We start from the raw sequence: 16,666 nt of genomic DNA on the forward strand, positions 1-16,666 counted from the left end.
CAAATTCAGGGAACTTACCAATATTTGCACTGTTTAGATGGAGACACTCAAAACTGCACATCTCAGTTCAGCAGGAGAGATTTGCTGGTGAACTGTGGATGGAAGGGACCTCAAGAACTGCTGTGACATGGGACCTATTAGGAAAATTGCAGCATTTAAACTAAAGGTGTGTTTTTAAGTCAATAGTCCAAATTGTAGACACCTATAAGGATATTTTTAAAACTGTCTTTACATAACTAGCTTGTTATGATTAAGAACTGATTTAAGCTCAAACAAAGGAACTCCATCTTGCACCCAAATTGAAGTCCCCGCACTTGCAATTGCATCTCTTGAAGTAAATTAGTCAGAAAATCAGGCCAACTTTATGCTGCAAAAAGACTTAGAGCCATGGAGGATATTCCAGTTCTGTGTCCAGCTCTGCCACCAATTCACTGTGTCCCTAGGCAAGACGCTTAAGTTTTCCATCCATAAAGTGTAATAAAATCTATGTAGGTGCCAGGTGATGTAGTGCTTAATTAATTAGAAAATTAATATAATGAACTCTAACTTGAAGGTCTGTATCAGCACAAATGAATTGATAATGTAAATTTCTATTATTTATTGCTATTTAGTTGATTATTTTCTAACACAGACAATTACAAACATACTTCACACTTGAATTCTAGTTTTATTATTGTTGTTGATTATTTATTATTCTTTTCTCCTGCATTTATTTGTTACCTTTAGTAGTCTCCCTTAGGACTAAGCCCCAAACCAGTGGATGTTACCCAGACACATGGAATAGTGAAGTCACTGGGAAATTTTGGGACAGAACTGGGATTAAATGCAGGATGTTTCTTGTTAAGTGCCAACTCTTTTGCTTGAACCTTTATATAGATTTGAGCCAAATAAAACAGATAAGGACAGATTCTGAGCTGAATAAACTCTTGTACACACTCATTTATACCATCCAAAAGTCAGTATCAGTCTGTAGGCCTTTAATAAGGTCCACAATTTTTTTCAATATTTTCATTACATACTTACATACTGATATTAAATGTATGTATTTCTAAGCAAAAGTGTGACCTTTCGAAATGCAGGTCCCGATCCTCTTCAATATAAATAATTGTTGCCCCATTGCTGTCAGTGTGAAGCAATGCCTCCTCTGTGCGGAGGATTTGGAGCACAGTACGGTGTGGATCCAACCAATTTCTTCTTCTGCAATGGGCACATGCAAAGAAATAGTTGCCTGTGACAAAAAGGCACTTAAACAACGTCACATGATACTCCTTGATTTCTTGTGTCACTCCAATGATAAAGTATGAATGTGGATAATATTGCACTTGCAACTGAAAAAATGCCTCCTCCTCCTCTGCAATTACTCTAATTTTCCATTACGAAACTGAGTAAATACACAGGATTTTTATAGTGCATGTGTGAGTGATTTCTTCATTCTTCCAGTGAGCTGTGAAGCAGGATGAGAGGTCCTGGACAGCACCTTGGTCTGTACTGTGTTTGGAAAATGTCACTCCTGGTGCCTGATGGCTCTTGGGTAGTCCACATGGGATAGGTTCAGTCCAGTTTGGTAGTTTGGTCAGCCTAGACCTCAGCCAGCTCCTCATTTACTAGATATTAAGTGCTTCTTTGAGGTATTAATGTGGCATGTAGGCCTCTGGAAAGCATGTCACCTGCTCTGAGCGGGTGGGAACAAGGCATCTCAGCGTGAGTATTGCCATGAGCCTCAGAGCTACAGGAATGACTTTTGCAGTCCTTCCTCTTCCCCTTTACTGAAAGCCTCAGGTTGACCTGAGGACAAAGTTAGAGCCCTCAGTATGTATTTCTCTGCTTATGGCATTTTAATCCATGCCCTTCTTATATTGTTTTAGCATCATTTTTCTTGTGTGAGTAATTTTTTAAGGGTATATAGTTCTCTCAGGCTGCACTTGCACAGCATAGCCAGATGGAGTTTTCTGGGGTATATGCTGGGTGTGAATAAAATACATTAAGCTCTACTCTGCAGTAAAGACACAGCCTGTATGCTTTACCAACAGCTGCCCTCTCATCAGTCTAAATATTGTGCTCCCTTCTGTGCTGTAGGGCTTGTACTACCTCCTCACATCTCTCTGCTGCCCAGAGAGGGGATGTGACAGACACTCACTGTATCCTGCATGTCTACACAGCTGCACCCACCCCACTCCAGGGTGGAAATGAGGGCTCTGAGCCAAAGGGAGAACATTTTACGAAGTCAGGCTTAAGAGAGAAATTTCCGGGTTTAACCAAAAGTTGTGGACAGCAGACAACCTAATAATGAGTTTGGATGCTATTATTGCTAATTGCTGAATGATAAATAGCATAAAAGGTGTCCTACAGCATCAGTCCACGGAAACTCATTTGAAATATATAGCTCAATAGAACCATTGTCTTATGGGCACGAAGTTTGCAGTATGCAGGACATCCTCTCCCCAAGGGCAGCCACTAATGGCATCACTACATGCTGTGGTAGCTAAAGAAAGGCTGGAAATAGACGAAACCTCTTTGGAGATGCAGGAGCATGTGGAATCTGAGCTGCCAATGATCTTGTGCAACTGAACTGTTTGTTAAATGTTCAGGCAAGCAAGAAGTACTGAAGATGGGAACCAGCGCTGTGTAAAGTCTCCCGGGTTTAGTAAATGCCGGCAGAGAAAACCGTAAGAGGAAAGGAAATGAGAGTAATGTCCAAGATTCCTTTTGGATTTTTTCCACTGTCGTGTTGTATGCTTAAAACAGAAAAGGGCAAAACTGAGAGGCATATTCGTTTGAGGTATTTGGTTAAGGATCTTCAGTCCCAGCTAGAGAGGTGATTTGGTTCAAGTTGTATCCTGAGCTGTGGGCAAGGTACTCCCATGGGCAAGAACGAAACTGAAACTGTACTGAAGCATTCTGGCTCGCCAGGTACATCTCAGTCAGATTCTGTTCAAGGAGGTTTATTGTTGAATTTTCCAGTGCTGTTAAACCATAGCATGGACTTGTTGAGAAAGCAAATCGCATTTTAGAGGAAATCTGAATGAAATTGCATATGTTCAGAATTAGCAAAAAGCTTTTGAGATTGCCCTGCTGATGGCCATATTGCTCTGCTGATAGCCATATTGCTCCTTTCTTAGTCTTTCTGTGTTTCAGACCCACTTTTCTGACAGATGCAGATGCCAGCACTTTTGGTTTGGGGGCAGTATTGACACAAGAACACAAAGGACTTGTGAGGGTGGTGCCTTATTACAACACTAAATTAGCTGAAGAGAAATTACTGCACCACTTAAAAGGAACTCCTGCAATGGTTAAATCCATAGAACATTTTTACCCACTGTTCAACACGGAAGTAAAATTGCTTTGGGTTGATGACAGGAAGATGCTGCATAAATAGTTAAGTATGCATCATTTGCAATTTGCTAATTTCTATCTAGAACGGGCTGTGTAAGGTGTCATTACCTCAGACAGTTCTATCTGGCTGAGGAGCTGTGCACTCTGGGGCTCGTGTAGTGAACATCAGATGGGCTGAATGGGCTTTGAGTGAGCTATGCTCAGGAAGGAGACTCAAAGCTGTCAGAGGCACAGCTCATGGGGTGTCCAAGCCTCCCACCACATGCAAGGGAGATGTGTGTCTCTCTCACAGGCAGGAGAGAACTATGGTGATAAACAGGACCACCTCAAAAACTCTTGGCTGTGCCCAAGTGCTCCTCCTAACTAGGCCACCTCCACAGCACCCCAAAATTAGAAAACTTCCCAGCAGAAGGAAGACCATTCAGTCTGCGTTCAACACTCGAGATGAGAGAAATGCAAAAATGTGAACAAGAGAAAATAATAAGTAAATGCAATTACAAGTAACGATGCAGGTTTAATTAAAGGGCCCTATTCTCCCAACCCTTCATTCTTCAGGGATGCCTCATAAGCAAGAATTCATAGTTTGGGACCTGCTCTCTTTTACTTTTGTACCAGAAGTTGGGACATTTACTTTCAAAAGCACATGGGTTTTAACCTGGCAGTGTCTCTCCAGCATACAAATTGAAAAAGTTTGGGAGTTGTACTTTCAGTAATTTATAAATACTTGCCACAATTATTATAACACTCACAGTCCTACTTACTTTAGTAATTCTATTTTCATGTCTATTTTCCTGTTTTCCTTCTGTGAACAAGTAAAAATAAATAACTACAGAAGGACGAATCCCAGAAAACATGCAAATAGACAAAAACCCAGATTCAGCAAAGACACAAGCACTTTAAACAGTATTTTCAGAAAATCTGTCTCTGCACTATAAGTTTGGTCTGATTAGTAGAAGTCTAGTCTTTACAGGGTCCTAAATATTTAACTCAATGCATATTGCTAAACTTGTCTGCTCAAAATTCATGAGTCAGACTCCACTCCTCCCTGAGCTGCCAAATCACAGGATTTTCACAAAAGCCATTAAACATGCATTTCTTTGGAAGTTTCCCATTTGTTCTCTGGCTTCTGAGGCTTTTGGGAGCACCAGGCCACATTTCCAAGCTTCCTTGTGTAAACACAAGTGCTAGAAACAAGTCATTCCAGGAGCTGGGGATCAAAAGAGAACACCAAATATTGGAAGACTCACAATAGAAGCTCAAGAGCTGGCAGTGGTCCCACAAATGCTCATGTCTGTGAGTCACTTTTACTCACATGAGTAGTCACATCAAAATGAGAGGAATTAGCCTATTATTATTAATTATTGTTATTATTTATGCATGTGGCAATAGCACATAGGAGTTGTGGTTATGGAGCTGCACCACATTGTGCAAGGCACTGACAAATCCAGAGCAAAACCATGGTTTCTGCCCCAAAGAGCTGATGGTGTAAGCACTGGACAAGAGGCAACAGGTGGAGACAGACACAGACAGGGAAGCGCATGGGAAGAGCAAGACGCTCCTGTAAGGGCCCTGTGTGGGTGTGCTGACGCAGAGCTCCCTGCTGCCAATGAGCAAAATTATCCAAGAGTGTACAGGTTTACCTAGCTTCGGCCTAGGGCCCAAATCCTGCATGCCCTGCAATGGAGGCAGATCCATCCCACAGACCTAGTGCCTGGGCAGGCTGGCAGCTGTACCTCCAAATCCCAGTGCTGAGTGCATGGTGCCCGTGAGCCCAGGCTCTTGGCTCCTCTAGAGGGAACCAGGGGATGAAGGAGAAGGTCTCTGGGGATGGTTCTATGGAATCACCACCACAAAATGTGCACATGTAACTGTAATCTATACTCACTGTCTCAGTGAAATAAAAGTAGAGCTGAGAAAGAAAAGGTAGAGCTGGGGAAAGTAGTTTAACACAGAAATGTGATGCCTGCCTGTTGGAAATTCAGGTGCCATGCAAACTCTTGCCTCTGATCCTGAAAAGACATTCTGCACAACCAGCGCAGTCTACAAGGCTGCTCATAGCTTGCACGTCTGTTCCATGGCATTTTCTCTAGGATCCAGACCCAGAAAAGTTAGCCCTGTGTGTAACTGCCAGCAAAGCCAGTGCTGCCAAACTGAAAAGTAGTACAGTTGTAGATCCAAGACAATAGTTCTGAACTGGAGTGAAATCCAGACAAAGAACATTAGCAAAAGAAAAGTACTTAAGTTTAGAGGTTTGTAAAACAGCAACTCAACATCATGCCTAGGAAAACCAGCTGGAGAATAAAGCAGTATGCACAACCTAGTTTTCATCATCTCCGTGGAGTTTAGTCTCAGGGAAATAAGGTGAACAGGGGTCAGCAGGCTGCAAAATAGAAAATTTTGTAAAACTTACAGTAGTTGTGTGGGAAGGAGGACGGATGGGGAAGAGGAACCGTTCTTGCAGGGGCAGGGTAGGGGACAGGCAGCTGCCCGCGCGGGCTGGGAAACAGGGACACTTTGTCGCCTTTTCCCTTGCCAGGGGAGGGCGATCCGGTCCGGGTTTTGCAGGCGCCTCTCCCTTGCCTGCCTGCCCTGCCTGCCTGCCTGGAGACCGAGTCCGCTCCGTGCCCGCTCCCTCCCGCTGCTCCCCCCTTCCCCTTCCCGGGCCGGCCGGGGCGGGCGGCGGCGGGCTCCAGGCCGGGTTTTGCGCGACGCCCGCCCCCTGTTAGAAATAGGAAAATTCAATAATCAAAGCAAAGGGGAGCGCGAGGAGGAAAAATCCGGGATCAGGGCAAGTTTGATGGCGCATGCGCGCTGCTGCCTCCATCCCAAACACACACACATTTCCCTTGACTTGGAAAGTCACCCAAAGCAGCCCCAAGTGCAGGTAAGCCCGTCCGCTCCCCCCCGGCCCCGGCCCCGCCGCTGGCAGCCCCGGGGCCGGGGCGCTGCGCGGGCGGGCGGCGCTGCCCGGCAGGTGGGCAGCGCTCCGCACTCCGAGCCGGTTCCCGCGGGGCAGCGCCCACCTCCGCGGGCAGCGGGCAGCCTCGGCGGGCACCGGCCGACGGCGAGGGCAACAGCGGCCGTCCGGCCCCGCGGGAGGAGGGAGGTGCCGCGGCGGCGGGTGGCCGGCGGCGGCGGGGTAGCGCCGTACCCGCTCGGCGGTGGAGCCGCGGCCGCGGCGGCGCCCGTCAATTTCCAAGACTTTGGCAGGAGCCCGGGCAAGGGACGGGGGAACACGTGCTCCCGCTCCGCGCCGAGGGCAGGTAACCACAGCCCCGCCGCACCGCACCGCTCGAGGGTCCCAGCCAGGTACCGAGAGGTGGGAGGGGATAGGCGGCAGCAAAGTTGGGCGAGCGGCAGCTGGAGCGCTCGGCGGACAGGGCCGGGTGCGGCGGGGCGAGCCGTGCCGGGGAACTTTCTGCAAAGTGACCGGGCCGTGGGCGATAGCGCTTCTCCTGGTGCCCGCAGCGGTACGGCCGGAGCCGCCCGGTAGGGACGGGGTAGGCAAGGGCCGCGGCGGCCGGGAGCGCGGCTCGGGGCAGCCGGTGCCCGGCCCCCCGGGCGAAGCAGCAGGTTATTTTTACCCGGTGGTATTTGCAGAATGTGCAGCTGATTTGCCATCCGGAGCCAGGAAGTTTCCCCCCTCCGCCTCCTTCCCGTCCCCTTTCCCCCTTTCCCCCGTGCGCGGCGGGGCAGTGGCGGCTGGGGGACGGCCGCCCGGGGTGGCGGCGGGTGGGGGGCGCGGGCCGGGATTCCCGGGGGAGCGGCTGCCCGCGCTGGAGGCTCTGGGGACGGGGAACAGGTGTCCGAGCCGTCACTCATAACCGGGCTGGTGGGGGGGCGCGGGGCGCGGGGCGCGGACGGGGAAGGCGAGGAGCGGTGCCGTGCCGAGTCCCCGAGCGCCGCCGGCCGCGGAGCACCAGTCCCGGGGAGCAGAGGAGGAGCGAGGGGCGGCCGGGGCGCAGAGCAGAGGCGGGCTCGGCGGCGGCCCGGGGCGGCGAGCGAGCTGTCAAGAGGCTCGAGCGGGCGCGGGGCTGGCGCTGCCGCTTGCCTCGGGGCCGGCGCCGTGGGCGCCTGGCTGCGCGGCGGGCAACTTGTGCGGCAAACTTTGAGGGGTGGGATGCGGCCGGAGGCTGCTCCGAATCACGGCAGGTTTGATCGATTGACCCGAGCCCTCCTGTTCTTTTGGGCTGGAAAGGTGAAACTTCTCAGGAGCTGCACGTCCACCTTCTGTGTGCCCCCTCCTGTCCGCGCTGCACTGCACAGCGGGTCCTGGCAGTCCGCTCCCTGGAAGAGTAGCTGTCTCTCCCAAAACTTCATTGATGAATTTATTTCTTCTAAATTTCTATTGATTTGCTGACTGTCAGCGTGGTATAATTTCTTCTGAAGGTTTCGGACTTCTCATTTCAGAAGTCCTACCTGCTTCCCACCTACCTTTTATCTGTGTGTCGCTGCCACCTTGTTAGCTACCCTAAAGGTGGCTTAGAAGAGTTTATGGGAGAATATTGTTGAACTTCAGTAATCAAGTTTCCAGATCTTATGCCTCCTGTTTAATTTATTAGACTAGTTATTTATTCTGTTGATGATAATCTGTTGCTGGTTTCTATGGAGATGTTAAACTGATCTCTTTCAGAAATCAAACTCCATATGCACTAAAACGTTTAAAGGAGCAGCGTCCCCTTTTGTTTTCAGACTTTGTACCTTTTCAGTGCTTTTATTGGGCTCCTGTATATTTTATATATTAAAGCCTGAAGTCGAAGCTTTGTGCAAGACAGAGCTTATTATGGCTAACTGAAAGTCAGGGCTTTGATCCTTTTTTTTTTTTTGCATCATCATTTAAAACAGATCATTTTTTCCCCCCCTCATCACACAAGATAGCAGAACCCTTTCAAGATCAAAGCGTCCAGCTAAAAACTATTGTTAAAAAAAATAGAAAAAGAGACAGTTAAATTAAGAGGATGTTTCCTTAATCAGCTTATTTTGTTCTAAAGATTTTTTTTTTTAGTTTTGTAAACACAACAACAACAGAAACTTGTGGCAACTATATTGTTATTTTTATACCTTCCAAGTCTTTTTAAAGTTAAAATAAGTTCAAAGTCAAATATCTCCTAAGATAAAGTGCTTGTTAGAGTGTTTTTATTACTTGGTTTCTAAATGTGGAAGGTCAGAATCCAGAAAGCTACCGCATTAGAGAAGGTTTTAATAGTCTTTGTCTCATCTTAATGAGAGAGCAATCTAAAAAACATTTTTCCCTGCAACGTTTATAAATTATTTCAAAGAAGTCTCTGTGCATATAACTCAGTTTTCATTATTTCTTAACTTATCTATTGCATTATTGCATGTGATTCAGTGTAATATGACTTTACAACTAAAGTAATTGAGGTGAGAGAAGAATTTTTGGTTTTTATGCTTAAAATTTGAGAAGTCCTGGTAAGCCAGTGTGTTGATTAGGTTGACACACGGTGCACACCAGTTGTCGGTTTTTGCTCATCTTTTGGAGAAAAGTTCAAAGGTTTGTGAAAAATATACTACCAATACAATGCATGTTTAACACAGTAAAAAACCCTTTCTTTTAGTGTATCTTCAAAATATTTCCACTCCCTAAAACAGATATGTGTTTCCTCTTGGTACGTTTCTATACTGATCCTAAAAATAAAAGAATAATCCTAGAGGAAATAGTGCATGTAACCCTTATAACTCATATATGTTTGTGTGTGTATATACATTTATATTATATATATATATATATATATGCGCATACATACATGCATATGGAGAACACCAAGTGGTTTATGATCTTTCCATATTAGACAAATTTTTTTTTCATTGTTAATTTTTTCCTTTTTCTTTTTTTTTTGCTTGTTTGGTTGGGGGTTTTTTTGTGGTTTTTTGGGGGTGCGTGTGATTTGATGTGTGGTAGATAATTTTAAATTTTTTTTAAGTATTCTGTTTATTTGTTTGATTTGAATTGCAAACAGAATTGACTCTGACAAGTAAAAAGAGGAGGGAGGGAAAAAAAGGAAACACTATGGCTTTAAACTCAGGAGTTTGCATATTCTCCTTGTATCTTTCCCCTTTGCTAATTATTGTGTTGTTTTCAGAGCAAATATGTCATATCCATGGCGACCAGGCAGGTTTATTGTCTTTCAGAAGCAATAGCTCACATAAGTAATTAATGACTTCTTTTTTTTTCCTCTGGCTTAGGTTAAACAGATCATTCAAGGAAAGTCATATCTCTCTCTCCCTCTCTCTCTCTTTTTTTTAGCCCAGTGACATAAGAACATGAGTTAGAACAAGAAAATACTTTAACCAAGAAGTCAACAGCTTATTTTTCCTCATTTCTTTTTAAAAGATCCAAGTGTCAGCTTTCCACACACATGACATTGTCATTCTTGCAGTTTCAGAGTGAAGCCTTTGTACAGGGAAAAGCCACTGAAGGCTGGAGTTAAAGTTGGTGTTGTACAGCTGAACAAAGTGTCTCTGGGTGTATGTGGAGGATGTTATTTTTGCTCTAAGGGTTTTGCTGTGTACTGGGAAAAAAACATTTCCCTCACTTTTCCCCCTTCCTTCCAATTCTATCTGTATTAAAATCAGTGTTAAAATAAAGGTGTGTTTTTGTATCTTGCAGATTGTAATTCAAACAGTTTCCAGGAAAGAATTAGTAATTCATTTTTATATACAGCGTATATACACACATGCTTGAGCTCCACCCAAAACAATCAAGCTAGCTGGAAAAAAACCCTATTTCCTTTTTCTCTTCAAGCCCAAGCAAACTTGCCCAGTAACTTTCAAAAGCTTATTAAAAATAGCCCCCCATTTTTGCAAGGAGTTTGCTGCAGGTATGAATCTTGGTCTTTCCTTTTCTAACTCTGTTTCTTCCCGTTAAAGCTGAATTTGCTATCTGTCCAAGCCAGGGGCTGGTTATCCACTATGATTTACTGTGGCAGTGGTTGCCCCCCCGCCCCCCCCCACTCCCCCCAGCACCTTCACCCCTGTTTTGTTTTTGCTAATTTCATTTTCAGAAGGATTTATACACAGTCCAGCTATATAAATTCCTTGGGAGATAAAAGCGCCGCACACTTCCATAAACAAAAGCTTTTACTTGCATCCTGTCTTCTTTTTTTTCTTAAAGTAAAAAGGAAAAAAACCTAAAAACGAAACCCCAAGCTATCTGATTGAAGCAGGTATCATAAATGCATGCTGGTAATGATTCTGTATTCCACAATGCTGCTACTTTAACTTTTAAAATATGTTTCCTTTCTGGTTTGTAACATTAATCAAAGAGCTGCTTCCTTCCAAATTTCCACAGACCGGGGCTAATTAGAACCACTCAAATCATATTTTGTAAATTCCATGTGGATGTTACTTTAGGTTTCAAGATTACGAGTGCTTCAGGTTCAGTTTGGCTAGGCACTGTTAACAGTTATTTTTGTTAATGTCTCTGTCTCTCAGACCAATTCAGGGTTACTCTCCATTTACCCCAAATACATTTGTGGATTCACGCACAGGGGTGTATCACAAATAGATGCTACAAGTAGGAAAAAGAAAAGCCGAGAAGGAAAGAAATTTTGCAGTGTAGTTCCAAAGAGCAACAGAGAACCTCCTAAGTAATGTGAAGCTGAGGATTCAACAGACTTGATAATTGAGCCCTTAACCTCCTGATGTCTGTATCAGAAAAACAGAGTCTAGCAGAGGGAGACAAAGAATAAAAGCAAGTACTGGGTAGGAGGAAGCTGGGGAGATAACTGAAATACTGAGATAGAGTTCAGGATATATATAGATCAGTATTAAGATGTTTCCTTAGGTTCAGTTTTTCCCTCTGGCAAAATATAGCTGGTTTAGAGGTGGCTTTGGGAGAACCTGATGTTTCCAGCGCAGCCGAGAGCCTGGCGTTTCTGTGGCGTGTGCACATGTAACTTGGAGAGACTTCTCTTGTAATTTATATTTCCCTCTTCCCTTTTGTATTTGAAGGACTGACTAGTTTGGTTTTTTTTTTTAATCTTCATAGGAAGTTAAATAACTAGAAGTTGGGAGTTTTCAGGTTATGATTATCACGTTGGGCTAAAGGGATTTAAATCTAACCACTTTGAGAATCTGACAGGGTGACTGTTTCCATGCTCTGATGTAGCATTTCTCCCCTTTACATTTGTTTTACCTAAACAGGGTATCCAAGAATTAGGGGGCAGTTGGCTCACACAGAGATCTCAAAGTTAACTTGCTTTTTGTGTATAAGATTGCAGCTTCAAAGAAAAGCAAGGGTGCATCGTAAATTTTGCTAAAATTAATCAACCGTTTAAGAGCTCCACATTAATGAGGTTTTCCAGGCAAGCAGCTTTCTTCTCTTCTTTTTCATTCAAAGTCTGAGAGGTTTGGGGTAGAGAGGGGAGAACATGAGTAAGAAGAGGAAAGGAATGGAATTTGAGTAAAAATAATAAAACAAAAAAAGGCTGGATTTGTAGGATATAAATCCTCCTGTGTCCTTGATCCATATTGTCAGGGTTTTGGGGAGGTTTTTTTGGGGTTTTTTTTTGGTTTGGTTTTTTTGGTTTTTTTTTTTTTTTTTTTGGTTTTTTTTTTTTTTTTTTGGGGTCTGATTTGTCCTGTGTGCCTTTGACGGAAAAGGCACGTAGAGAGAGAGAGAGAGAGCGCGCGACAGAGGGGGAGAGAGAGAGACGTGTCACTGCTTTGGAGCTCATTATCATTCTTAATAAGTCTTAAGGAATAAAGAGGAGCATTGAGTGTAAATGCTGGGTAATCCTAACACTCCTCAAGGTGAGAGGAGTCTCGAGGACACAGAGAAAGAGAGTGAGGAGGAGGGGTCTACTGTGGGGGCAGGAGAGGAGATGTGGATGAAAGTGGTTTTTAAGGGAGTGGGCACAGCTTAGTAGGGCTTGTGCCTCTGGGATGCTGTGGGTTCGTTTTACAGGCCTACGCTGGAGCAAGTTGTCTCCAAGTTTGCATCCCAGAGATTTCTCAAGTTTGCACCCGAGCAACCCAGCTGGACCTTGGGGCTGAAACGTTGGCCTCTAATGGTGACGTTCTCTGACAGACATCTGTCTGAGAAACAAGTCGGCTGTCTGCCCTCCTCGGCTCTGTGCTGAAGGGTCTCACCCCCCAGGCGAGAGCAGTGTTCCCAGGGAGGGTGCTTTGCCGTGCCTCCGCTTGGGCCCCTGCTTCCTCGGCTTGGGGTCACTTCTCAACCTGTACACCCTGTCCTTTGCTCCTTGCCGCGTCGGTCGTGTTGGATGTCTCAACTCCTTCTCTTTGCCTGAATTTCCCGAAGCATCTCCCTGCGCGGCTTGGACACTAGGTGGCTTAAAGCACAGGCTCGGCTCTGCTGGCAGCTGCCAGCGTTCATTCACTCTTTCTGGTGGGCTCCCTAATTCAAACTTCAGGCTGACAGCAAAACATGGAGATGTCTTTGAATCCGTTGTGGATTCAGATATCGCACGGACCTCCTTGGCAGTGTGTTTGTAGTCGCGTTTGGGGATTTGAGCCTTTGGAGAAGGAAGAAAGAGGACACTGATGAAATGAATTCAGGGGCTGGGCTCCTTACTTTGATGATAAGGAGTCAGGAACCTGCTGGTTTTGCTGAGTCCTTCTCTCTCCAGGCAGATTTCACCATACCCATTTTAAAGGGTGTGTGTGTGTTACATTTGGAAAAAAACATTTCAGGATTGGCATCGCCCTTCTTACTGTGCTGATGTGTAATGGAAGATGCTGAGCTTTCAGTGATGCCCACTGGCCCTCCTTTCTGGTCTCTTATCTCAACTCCAGTTGCAGGCAAAAGGGATTGCTGTAATTGGGAATTTGCCTAATGCATCCAAAGCCTGAAGAAGAGGAGTGGAATGGCACTTGAATTTTTTTTCCCCCCTGCAGTCTGTGTTGTCTCTCTGGTTCAGGCCTTAGCTTCTGGCTGAAGGAGGAGCTTTACCTTTTTAAAAATTATTCCAAATACCTTGGAGCAGGTGGGAAGGACTTGTGGATGCTGGGTTTTGATCAGTTGTCAGAAGCCAAATGCAGTGAGGTAGAAGTCTTGCTAAATGCTGATTTTTCTGGGTCCAGATGCTTGGTATCAAGGCTAAGTATTACATTGGTAATATTAGGTATTAAGTTATTAGTAATAGAACTGTGGGACTTGCCTGTACTTGGCAGAGAACCGCTAAGGAACTGTATTAGGCCTGAATTCATCCACGTTTCTCTGGTAGTGTCCTTCCAGCAATCCTCAGCCCTGATCTGGAGAGAACAGGAGGAAACACAAATACAGTTTCTGTGCATCATCTGCCTTTTGAACTCTTTCCTGAGACAGCTAATGAGTTGTAGCAAGGAGGTTCTGTCTCTGGTACAGAGGGATCTGCCTGCAACCCCTCTCAGTCACTCTGTCCAATGGCTGTTGATGAGGTGTCAGCTAATACCTTTCACGCGTGATTGAGCTGGTCTAGAATAGGACCCGTCGATACAAGAGCTTGCCTTGTGCTCACAGGGCAAGCTCTAGAGCTGTCCAGCTGCCAAGGCCTTGTGCGTAATAATTGCTGTAGGAAAAGGCATAGCAGAACTCTCAGTTGTTTGGGGCCTTTGGGGGGTCTTTGGCTCCTTGCCTGCCATGGCATTTTGGGGTAGTTTTCTCTCCAGAAGGTATCCTATTTTTGTTGTGCCACCACTGATGCTGTTTTGAAACAACACTCCCACATTTTAAGCCATAGGGGTTGTCATTTCAATAACAATACAAATCACCTCAGAGTTGGTCTCTGAGGGTGCTCCTGATCCGTGTGTTAAGTCAGCTGGCAAGGCTGGTCTCAGTGCTGGGAGGGCAGCACAGTGTTGCACACATCAGCATCCATCAGAGTTGGGAAGGAAGGAGGTAGATGAACTCCACAGGTTTTTCAGGGAGTTTTTGGGTTTGGATTCTATCCTTTGAAAGAACTGGGAAACTGGAAAACTTTGAGAGAGAATCACTTAGTGGGCTATTTGGAACTGCGAAAAGAGGTCTTGTTTCAGCTGTACATTAAAATGTCTTGCGTAATGACACTTGGGAGGGGTCTGAGGAACAAGTGCTGAGAGTGTGACCCAAGCATAAGTTTGTCCAGTGACCTTGGGGAGAGGTGATTGGCCAGTGTTTCCTAAAAGTACAAAATAGTCTAGGTTCTGGTCCCTGCTTTTATATAAATGGGGGGATGGCAGTTGACTTTCCCGTATAAGCCAGTTCTTTTCTTTCCTGGTTTTGCTTCTTCTTCCAATAGCAAAGGGACCAGGACGTTTTACTCCTAACCAGTGTGAACTCCCAGCCCTACACCTTTCCCAGTGTGGATAGGCAGAGCCTTCTAAATAAGAAGAGGTGAATGTACCTGGCATAAATGCAAACTGAGCTATGGAATCGCAGCCTGTGGCTTCGAGGTATCTCCCTTCTGCTCCACTCAGCCCATCCCCATACCAGGAAGGGCGAGGGCGGCACACAATCACGCTTGCCTGTGTGGTGCATGATGAGGCTGGCAGAGCAGTTGAAAGGCTGGCAAACAGCTCCCAGCCTGGCTGCCTCCCCACGGGAGCTGTGTCTGCAGAACATCCCCTCCAGAGGGCTGCTGGTGATGAGCCCCTCCCTCCACCAGTGCCTCAGGCTGGCCCAGCTTTATACCAGGGGAGCAGTGTCCTTTCACACTGGTGAGCCAGCAGAATCTCTCTCAGGGGTTATTGTAACCTCTCAGCAGCGATTTGCAAACAGGCATTTGGAGATAAAGTCTCGCTGCCGAGCTCAGGGCCACTAGGGCAGATATGAAATACGGCAGGTTTATGAAAGGGAAGGTGTATGAAATGCAGCCTGCATCTCCCATTTCACTGCACTATGCCAAAACACACAGTTTCTTATTTCAGTCACTGTGATCTTTCAAGGAGGTTAATTTCCATGACGAACTCTGGGCCACGTGCTTGGAGGATTTATCTAATTAGACTGACACTTTTCTTTTTTAAAAAAGAAAATTAAGCTGCACCTTGGAGGACTTAAGTATTTTAAACTGTGGGAGCAGCAGTAGGCAGTGTGATCCCTGTTCACAGAGCAAGGAGAGAGGAAATTTCCCCTTTTCCAGTCTCCTGTTTAAGACTTCACCAAAGGTCCCCATTTACTTAATTTTCTTATATGGTGGCTGGGTGCTAAAGAGTATTTTACCCTGCTCAAGTCCCTAAAGCCTCAGCTGGCTCTTTAACTTGTGCAAACTATCGGTGTTTTGGATTGTTATGTATTCAGGTAAAGGAGAGAGCTGCTAATATTGCTCCTTCGCCATGTCCTATAAAAACTGCATCCTCTCAGGACAGTGGTGTGCCTGCAGACATGCCTACCTCCCTGTCACCTCTCTTGGGCGCCTTGTGCTCCTGAACGTGTGTCTTGTGGAAGCTGATGTGACTGTCCTTACCTTGTCTGTGGTCACAGAGAATAGTGAGTCCCAGGAGAACCCCCTAGCCCTTTGTCCACCCTTGTTGCAGTTGGATCATGTTTGGAATTCCTGCTCAAAATGCCTGTCAGACAAGAACTGGGACCGTGCTGTAATGAAAACCAGAGGATCTTAGGCTGAGGCAGTTACATGCAGGCAAGTCCTATGCTTCCCTCAGACTGGGTATCTTTCACACTTGCAGGCACAGTGAATGATGCTGGTTTTTGTTCCCATCAGAGGGCTCCTGGAGTCCCACTCTCACACTCTGCCTGCTGCCTTCCTGTTGCTTGGTATCTCCTTTGTTGGCTATTTGTGAATCCAGGTTCAGATCACTTCAGGTCTGGTACTGCTCCAGTTGTTTATCATTGCAAAGGAGTTGGAAGGAACATCTTTACAGGGTATCATACTTGCTGCACTAAACTCAGACAACTCAGACCACATTTTCTTGCAACCCAGGCTGGAGCAAAATAGCATTTGTGGGGAGGGAAGTGTCCATGCAAAAGGGGCCAGCATCAGAGTCGCCTTGTGAACTCTGATGATAATACATTGAATCCTGTGGAGCTGTTCATGGTGCAAGACTCTGCAAAGAGTGAGAAAAATACAGCAGCCTCATCCAAGGAGATGGTTACTGGGTGTGCTGCAGTCCCCAGCTGATACACTGAGAAATCAGTAGTGGATTGAACCTGAGATTTAATTTGTCTTTGGTGAGTAAAGGAACAAAAACAGATGTTTCCTTTCACACCCCCCACCTAAGCAAAAGAAAAAGAGAAAGAAAAATAATAAAACCTACCATGCACTCAGAGGGCTAACCAATAAGAGCTCTGTCGGCTGGAGAGCGATCGTTCTGGCTTGGTCAGCCATCCCTAACAAGTTACGGGTTGTATAAACTCCCAGCTTACAGCTGTAAATTT

At 45.7% G+C, this 16,666-nt stretch overlaps 1 protein-coding gene across 3 annotated transcripts in view; it reads left to right on the forward strand.

Moving 5' to 3' along the window:
* Window positions 1–16,666, forward strand: part of CASZ1 (castor zinc finger 1) — a 277,300-nt gene that overhangs the window by 76,014 nt on the left and 184,620 nt on the right. Inside the window, exon 1 of one of the 3 annotated variants that reach the window (XM_085079867.1) lies at window positions 6,048–6,217. The exons of 1 other annotated variant lie outside the window; for it this stretch is intronic. The gene's annotated coding sequence lies outside the window, so the exon portion shown is untranslated. Of the gene's footprint in view, window positions 1–6,047; window positions 6,218–6,452; window positions 6,597–16,666 lie in introns of those variants that run through there. One more of the 3 variants, XM_085079868.1, reaches the window with a different exon arrangement.

This window comes from Lichenostomus cassidix, chromosome 21 (genome assembly GCF_008360975.1).
Source record: "Lichenostomus cassidix isolate B80296 chromosome 21, HeHo_3.0, whole genome shotgun sequence".
In the NCBI taxonomy this organism is placed as follows: Eukaryota; Metazoa; Chordata; class Aves; order Passeriformes; family Meliphagidae; genus Lichenostomus; species Lichenostomus cassidix.